The sequence below is a fragment of the Hipposideros armiger genome, unplaced genomic scaffold (assembly GCF_001890085.2).
Source record: "Hipposideros armiger isolate ML-2016 unplaced genomic scaffold, ASM189008v1 scaffold_14, whole genome shotgun sequence".
In the NCBI taxonomy this organism is placed as follows: domain Eukaryota; kingdom Metazoa; phylum Chordata; class Mammalia; order Chiroptera; family Hipposideridae; genus Hipposideros; species Hipposideros armiger.
Genome location: NW_017731364.1, coordinates 194,430 through 203,531, shown reverse-complemented (window position 1 = coordinate 203,531; position 9,102 = coordinate 194,430). Strand labels below are relative to the sequence as shown.

The following is a 9,102-nucleotide window of genomic DNA, read 5'->3' as shown; positions in this document are numbered from 1 at the left end:
GAGAGAGAGAGAGAGAGAGAGAGAGAGAGAGAGAGAGAGGAGAGAGGGCAGAAGTGCATGAGCACCTACAAAGATCAAGCATTGGTGAGGGGAGGGTGGGTTTGAATTTTAAAAAGCAGTGGCTATATAACAAAACAATGTCTTTTGGTCGAAATATCATTTCTCATCTTGACTCTAGGCCAAGAAAAAAAATGATGAATTACAGAAATGTGGTAACTGACACTACAAAAATGAATACTGAAATTTCAGAGGAATGTTTGAACCTAATCTGAAATGTTCATTTGGCTGTGACCTATTTTCACTGTTTTATAATCACCATTAAATTCCTAGAACAGAAGAGACATGAAACCAAGTATCTGTTAATTAATCTTAATTTTTAAAAAAATACAAACTATAATTCAGGATATAATTTCCTATCTTGTGTTCAAAACAGTCAATGAAATGGAAGATTGCAGATTGCGTTTGAGGTGATTTTGCCCTGTGATCCGATTGCACTTTGCTAAAACACAGGTCTTTCAATTAGACAGTGTGGTTCTTGCCATTGCAAAGTGGGCAACTAGGCTGGTGAGTCACCACTGCTGTGGTGCCAACTCATTCTCTATGATGAACTCAGACTGTCCTTCCCAGCCGGGGACGCTTGGCAAGCTTCCTTGAAGACCCAGTGGCTGGCAAAGCATGGGGAACTCTCAAACAGGAAATGAGGCCCTCCTCAGGTTTTGAAAAGAGATGATAGAAGTCTTAAAATGAGGCAAGCCAGACCAGAATCTCCTAAACCACAAACCTTATCTTGAGTGAAACATTATGTCTATGTTGGATCTGAAAAGGAAAAGAACCTAAAGTATAAGACAATGGTTCATTTGTACGCAAGAAAACAAGGCCAAGTCTCTTAGCTTGGTTTCCTCTAGTCAAATTTAGGATCTCTCCCAGGAAAAGACCAAAAAACATTTGTGAGTCTTCTGCGTAAATGTTTACTAAAAGAACTGTAAAATAAGTCGATGGTTCATTTAGTAACTCGTAGGTCTGGGTCTTCTCTTATGTGGAAAATTCACAAATATGCAATTGAACTACAGGATTTAGGAACTGAGAGGGCCCTAAGAAACTATCTGGTCCTATCTATTTACATGCGGGAAATCTGAAGCCCAGAAACATGAACCGCCTTAATAACAAGCCTCAACTGGAACCTAGATCCCGCCTGGCATTTCTAGCCTCGTGTGTTCTCCACTACAATATGCAGCATCTTCTTCACTGGGAGAAAGAAATTAAAAGCCCACACCAGGAGACATATTCAAAACCTTGGAGACAAGAGTTATTCTGGGACCACGGAATAAAACGATCATAAAACTCATTCAAGTTCCACTTCTAGGAAACAACTGTAAGTACCGCCCAAGCAGAAATTCCACCAAATCAGTGCAACAAGAACATACATTCTGTAGGAAACTTCGAAGTTCTCAGGAACTTATATCTGATGGTAACAAGGGCATGGTGTTAATATTACTTCTCCAGCTAATTGTTTTTATTGATTTGTTATGGCTAATAAGGACTGATTGATTTTCCTTTAATCGGTAGAGTCTCCACCCTGCCAGGTTTGTAATTAAATACTGAGAAGCACAGCTTTCGGCGTTAGTCTATCCAGGTTTCCAGGAGCATAAAAGAGTCTGTCCAAATAACTGTGAGCCTCATAAGATACGATGGTGCCAGTCCAGAAAGGGCTTAATCTGGTCTTTCTTTAGCAGTTCTCTATTTTATTTCAGTTTTAAGTGGTATCTGTTAGGATCAGTAGATCCTGAAACTTAAGTATAAAGAAGCATTTTTACTTAAAATGTGGAATTCATTGCCGATACCCCAAACTGCCACTTGTCAACTCTGTTCAGCTGCAAGATCTACATTCCACATCATGTATTTTCAGTGCCGTCCCCAAACTCCCCCTCTAACTTGTCATGGCATTTGGGAGATGATCATAATTTAATTCTGAGAATTTGGCTCAGGGCGGCAGAGGGGAAAAAAGTAAAGGATAAGAATTTAAAGGTAGGAGAAAAAGGACTGAGGGGCCAACAGTTTTGCAGGAAAGGAGGCTGTTGTTTAGGAAGATAGTTACCTGTGATTAAGAAGTGAAGGCAATCATAGTCAGGTAGTCTCTCAACTCCCGTCTAGAATTTCAAAGAGATGCTATATCCTTCCCACAGATTCCAATGGGTGTGAGTTAAGGGAGGTATTTTTTGGATACTAATCGCATGTTAACTTTTTTGGAGCAGGGAATGAAAAACTACCGTGAGGTTGGGTCTGAAAACTGTTTGTTTGGCAGCTCTCTGTCCAAAGCTCCTGATGAAACTCAGCTACCTACTGCACGCTGCCCATGTGCATCTATTGTTCTAGTTCTCAAAACACGTTAGTGGTGGGTGTCCCCTTAACCCAGAAGCAGACTTCTCCGCCCAAAGGAGAAAGAGCTGGGAAGGGAAGCTTCTTGGCAAAAGGGAACTTTCTGATACACAAATATTGTTCTTTTGGGAACCCAGGAGGAGAGGCGAGCGCGCTGAGCAGGGAGACCAAAGAAAGTGCAGGACAATGAGCTTAGAGAGTGAGAACTTTCCACGCGGCTCTGAGCTCTGCTCCAGGACAGGACAGGCTGTGCTGCAGGGGCAATGCCTAGGAGGGAAACGCTGGTTGCCTTCCTCAGCTTCTTGGGCTGCCTTTAGCCTTTCCTAGAGCTGCTCCCTCAGTCAAGGTGGACACAGCACTCCAATCTAGACACTGTCCACTGAGCTGCTCCTACAAGGTCACAGCCATGGCCAACTTAACTAGTGCCCATCCGCTGCCAAGACACGGCCACTTGAAAAAAGACTCACTCTTTTGGCATTCTTCATAGGCTCCTTAGGAAATTGTTAAAGACAGAAATTTTGAAATTGAATTTTAATGACTGTCAGGAAAGAGGGGTGAGACACAGCAGCTGCTCCACCCGAGGGACAGGCCAGTCTTTTGGTCACCACACCCACTGGTCCAGTAAGAAGAGAAAAGGAACTACAAAAAGGTAAAGGTTTCAACTTTAGAGTGAGGGCTCTGGCCCTGGGAATTTGAGTCATTCACACCCACAAATACAGAAAAGAAAAAAAAAAGGAGGAGGGGCGCAAACAAAACACTTAAAACTTCAGGGCCTCAGTCCCAGGTTGCTTAAACGAATTGTGGGGCCAAGAACACAAATTTTTGTGGGGTGGGTGGGGAGGATATGGAAGGCCTCTCTCTTCCTGGTATCTCACCAACCAGGGACAGCACAGCCATAGACAGCCATGATCTGGGCAACGATGCTGTGAAGGATGGATGTTGAAAGAAGGAGAGAGTTTTATAGAAGAAGGAGGCATTTTCTCCCCGGGGTCCCCATGGTGGGGTGGAGTGACTGTAGTTGGGTTAACACTCCCTGTCCTTCTTCTGCTGACCTGAGCCATGTCTAAATGAGAAATCACAGGATAATGTCAGTTTCCTAAACTCAAGTGCTTAAGAGTGAAACTTCCTGAAAAGTTATTGCCAGTGACACATTCGGGCTGACAAATTATCCATAATCGCACTTGCAACATGCTGGATGGCTTTCAGGCAGATGCGAGAAGGGGAGGGCAGGATGCAGGCCACAGCGGGTCTGTAGTTTTCCGGTTGTGTCTCCCCACCCTGTCCCCCCACTGAGGGGACACCCTCGGTGGGGGGACTTCAGGGCGCCTGGCAGGGTCCAGCTCTCTCCTTTTCTTCCTGTCACTCACACAGACTGCATTGAGGAGCCTCTCTTTTCCTTCCCCAATTAACCCTTCTGGGTGTGCCTGTCTGTGGTCTCAAGAGCCCTTGATTTACAGTTACCCGAGTTTTCTTTTGTTTAAAATCCTGGGCCCACAAGACCTTGGTATGTGTTGAACTTCTAGCTACTTCTGCATGCCAGTCTGTATCCTACGACACAGAAAATTATTAGGATTTGACGCCCAACATAAATAATAACAGTACTTTTACCTGTGGATGCATTGGAAGAATGTGTGCACATTCAATCGTTTCAGAACTTGATAAATCTGAAAAAGACCTTTCAAAGTGTTTGCAGGTTAGCACCTCTATAAACACCCCCCCCCACCCCCACCTCCCACATACAGTCACAAAAGTGCCCTTTGATATGTTTTTTACATTTTGAGCTCACTCTGTCTTTTAAATTTAGGAGCAACTTTAAACATATATATTGATCTAAATATAAATTTCTATGTAAGACATAGGTTCTTGCATGTTTTACAAATCCAGTTACCCAAATCATAAGGTTTCATATTAAATTATCAGTCAGAGAACCTCCTAGGAGGTTGATTTAGCTACAAATGTTTGGGTTCACAATTTAATTCACTATTCCACTTTCTCCAACTTGAATTTTGATTTCTGCATTTATACATAACACAGCACTTGAATTAAGGGTCTTCTTGTTAAACTAGAGTCTTTTCTCATTTCTCTGAACTCTATAAATGAACTGCATTGTCACATAATCGATAGGAAAGACTCAGCTGTCAGAGATCCTAAGCAACTCTGTGCCACAGAAATAACACGATCTGGCATTTCTGAGTTTGAAAAACGTGCTGTTTGGATGACAGGAGACCAGAACTCCCCAGTCGGCTTGCATGCCTGTGGTCTCCATGAAGTACTGAGAGCCAGGCTGCTGAAATCTACGGAGATGTTGCAAATAGGCTTCTCTTCTGGTTAGAGGCCAGGTGCTCCCTCGTTTCTTCCATAAAAAAGTAGTATAACAATGTTGGGGTCTGGGATTCAAAGTTATTTCTAAGCTCATCTAAGTTTGTTTGCTCTCATAGAGTTTCAAATTAGGCGTTTTTCCTCCCCAAACCAATGAGCAATTCAGATTTGGACTTTGGAACTGAAATCTGAAACTAAATGTCCAACAACTTCAAAACTGATCCTTTGAAGTCCCAGGTCATTCCCATCGATGTGATCAGGATTTCTGCAGTATATTAAATCCTTTAGCTCACAAGTTAGTGAATGGCATCTGATCATAAGTAACGTGAGCCCATGAATCTCCAGCCAGCTGCTTCACTGCCTCCACGTCACTGGCTCTTGTTGCACTTGCTACCTTCACTCTGCAATCTGCCGCTTACTTACAAATGCTGCCATATCATACCAGAGTGTGAAGAAGATGTAATCCTTCCTTATCTGTATTCTCTCCCCTTTTATCTATGATGTACTACTCTGTACTTTTAACTCAATGACTTGTTTCACCAAGGGGATTTTGTAAAAAAGTGGTACTGGGCAGACCTACTGTGGAATCCACCCCACTTGGTAGATTAGATTATGTGATAAACGTGTTAATTTATCTCAGAAGAACCTTGTTATAAAAAGCCTCATGGCCTTGGCATGCTATGCAGCATTTACACACCAAAGGTGAAAGGTAATCCAATTCATGAATTTGTTCTGTCAGTGAATAGATATATTAAATATTACAGTCACACTCAGTCTACCTGGACCCATCTATACAAAGAAAAGTGATAGGGGGAATCAGGTAGGTGAGACAAATTCAGTTTATAATTGCAAAGCATGGATGCATAAAACTTGTCTTTCTTAAAACTAAAGCTGTTGGAGCCTGCATTTCCCACACCTACCATCGCTAAGATCTTTGGGATGAACTAAGAAACACTGCCTCTAATTAGTTCATTTGTCATTGGAGAACCACTGCATCAAGTCAGGTATTTTGCTCCTATTCAACTCTAGTAGAAAATGAGCCAACGTGGGCTATTATGAAAAGCTCAGCATTCAGTGCCAACGTTTACAATTGGCCTCATTTTACAGGATCTCAGAAGCCCCCAACTCATTCAGACTATGTCTTGGCAACCTTGCTCTAGCCCCAAAAAACAGTGTTAACACAGAGTATGTGCATTATCATAGTTCACAGGCTTCAGAGCTGCAAGTCGACATTTGGTACCTGTGTCATGCAGAAGGGATAGAAATCCATCCAGGAACCAAGTCACTGATATCTAAAGCAACTGCCATGGGTAGGTGGACAGAGTGGGTAGCAGGGGGACGGGGAGAGGAAGAACTAGGCACACAATATCTTGGCTGGGAGTGACTTCACTCTGATGTCCACCAAGGGCAGGTAACTGATAAAAAAAAAGAGTTCTCTCCTTGGATACTTGATCAGTGTGTGAATTTACCTTATTTTTCATTATGGGAAACAACTAGTCCCATCCCAGCTCTAAATACTGAAGATGTTTATTTTTTGAGAAATATGGTACATTAAACTATCTTGTCCTTGATTCCCAAGACATAAACCACCTGATGTCAATACCACAAAATTGAGGATTTGCCTAAATTTTTAATCACACAGTGCTGAGATACAATGTACTAGATACAGGCGATGTATTGGACGAGTCCACCAGATATGACTCTAAAATTCGAAGTTTTTCATTTCTCTCTACACTTGCATACACCTCTCCACAGCCCTCCCCCCACCAACCCAGAAATATTTCTTTCCCTTACTCTCTGCATTCTAAACTTAAGAGTGCACAAACCATGAGCTGGAGATAACTGCTTGTTTGCAGTGCTATTTATGAAACAATTCTTTCTCTCTCTCCCTTCCCCCCCACCCCCACTCCCAAGCATCCCCCAAAGGTCTGAGCAATGCACTGTGCTACCACTCAACTTTGCCTGAGAGAAAAGGCAGGGGTTGCAAGCGCATCTCCACCACTGCAGTGGCCTGGCTGCCAGCACCTGCCTTCTCACCCAGTTTACCCCTGCTAACTCTTAGCTTAATTTTAAAAGCATTATCTGGGTCTCCATTTATCTGTTAAAACAGCCCAGGGTGTTTGCTAGGAGTATTGTGCCATCATTGCTGGCACATTTGTCTCTTCTGTCTGCTTATCATTACACAAAGCATTCTAAAGAGCTAATTTCCAACCCTGGAAATATAATCTTACTCCAGAAGTCATTACATTCGTATAACAAGCACCAAGTTCCAAGGTGGTGATTTGGTTATAGATCGGAAATCCCTCCTGTTCCATGTTGAGGCATAATGTTGTCCTGCTACTACTAGAATCCGGGTCAGTGGGACCCCCGCTTGAGGGGAAGTCTAAGAGGGTGAACACAGTCCTTGGAAACTCAAAGTGCGGTAAAAGCTCCAAGTTTCACCTGCCCACGTTGGGACATTTCTTAAAGAACCAAGATGCCGCCATCTCTTTTTTCTTCCTCTTTCGGTGCTCTTTCCTTGACCATCAAGAAAATATGCCTTAAATGATCTTCTTCCACGGGTGTTTCATTGGCCATGGGTGAATACCAGGGCTTCTCTCATAGGCAATGCAAGCACTTTTGGACCCTTTTGTTGGAGGTGGGGCTTGGGAAATCCGACCTCAGTCTGCCCTGCCAGTTGTGGAGGTGCAGATTAGCTGCAACTCTGCAGAGGCCCGGATGGTGGTGGCGGTAAGGGTCAGTAAGGTTGAGATGTATTCAGATGTTAATTTACACCTGAAAAGACTGAATGCAGGCACCCACATGGGGGTGGGGGTGGGGTTGTGTGACTGGAGTTTCTCATGAATACTGGCCCCGAGTGCTTCCTTGGGAAAGATGAAAGTTGAAATGGATGGGGAAGTAGTCTAAAAGTTATGGGGGCAGGAAGAAGGGCGAGAACAAGGGCAGCCTTGATGAGATCAAGGAAACTATTTGGCCACCATTTGTAACTCTGTTTCCAACTTTATCTTCTCAGTGTAGTTTTAAGGTACAATGGAGAGGTGGTAATAGCCTCTATATTATGTATCCAATCCAAAAATTTTGATGTGGAAGTGAGGATGAGGAATGAGCCTAATTTTTCTGCCATGTGGGATGGGTCTCCTTGTTTTGCAGTCTTTCCATTGAACAACTGCTACCTACCTTGCCAAGGGGAAGGAATCCCAAAGTACCTCCTAAGTAACTAAGAAAGAACCGTCTACATTCCAACACTGCCTTTAACCTCAAACATAGTAAAGGGTTCATTCAGACCCCAGGACCACACGAAGGCATTAATTAGGCTGATGAAATCCATCGAAATATATGAATTCAGCATAATCAAGTTTCTGCCGCAGACTATCGTTAAGGAATACGTGAGCAGCTGGGAGAATGGAGAGAACTGTTTGAGTTAACTCATGCATGTAATTGAGTATATTTAACATAACCATTTTAATGATCAGTGATTAAAAAGTGCATCTTACTTAAATGGTATATCCACTGCCGTTTGTTCATAGCAACTCGATAATATTCTCAAGAGGAAAAAGTAAGGGATACAAATTTCTAAACAAGATCAGTTTTGAATTTGAGGGGGAAAAGCTGGAAAGTGAACCAGAAAGAAAAAATGTCCCTTTTGCATGCAAACAGCTATACCGGTGTGATATTAATTAATCACTGTTTCAGCCACTTTCTGTGCTCAGCTCAGAGTATTAGGAATAAGTAACAAATGGTTCTTTTCATCCCTCAATAAGGATATATTTCATTAAAGATGCTTTCTCTGTCTGACAAGATTATATTTTCAGAGAGGGAGAGAGGTCTGCTCAAATCCTGCTGATTTTAAGAGCTTCTCGTAGGAACCTGTGAAGTTCACCTTTCCAATTCTTTTTTCCACCTGTTGGGTTGGCTTATCTTCGTGGAACTCACCTCTGTGAAGATAGCACTGGGAAGAAGAGGGAGAGTGTCCCAAAGTGATGCGCCCGGATATGGCTGTCTAAGGCCACAACCAGCAGAAGCCCTCAAAGGGAGATTAGCTGTTTAAATGAGCCAGGGGCCTGAACCCAAAGCCCAGGCATTTGGAGGCACACTCTGCTCTGTTCTAGTCACTCAGACCTGACCAGATAACTGAAGTCACCGTGGAGCCATGCACAAGCCAGCCCAACTTTTTTTTGTTGTCCTTTCTCAGCTGTTGCATTCAAAACACGGATGACCCAGGAAAGAACCAAACGAGTGAAGTGGCTCTAGATCTACAGCTAAGGAGTGTGTAAATCCCACGTTTACACATCTGCGCAGGCACTGCACAAGTGAGGCTGTAAGAGAAGGGATACAGTTGGCCCAGCTCCCAAAGGTTGTCTCGCCGGGCTTTTTTTTTTTAAATCTCCCTTCACCCCTGCTTCCCCC

The 9,102-nt window shown here is 43.2% G+C and overlaps 1 long non-coding RNA gene across 6 annotated transcripts in view; it reads right to left on the bottom strand.

The window, feature by feature from the left end:
• Positions 1-9,102, bottom strand: part of LOC109371450 (uncharacterized) — a 128,954-nt gene that overhangs the window by 3,439 nt on the left and 116,413 nt on the right. For all 6 annotated transcript variants that reach the window (XR_002121877.1, XR_002121876.1, XR_002121878.1 and 3 more), the window contains one exon: positions 3,985-4,051. This is a non-coding gene — a long non-coding RNA (uncharacterized LOC109371450). The remainder of the gene's footprint in view (positions 1-3,984; positions 4,052-9,102) is intronic.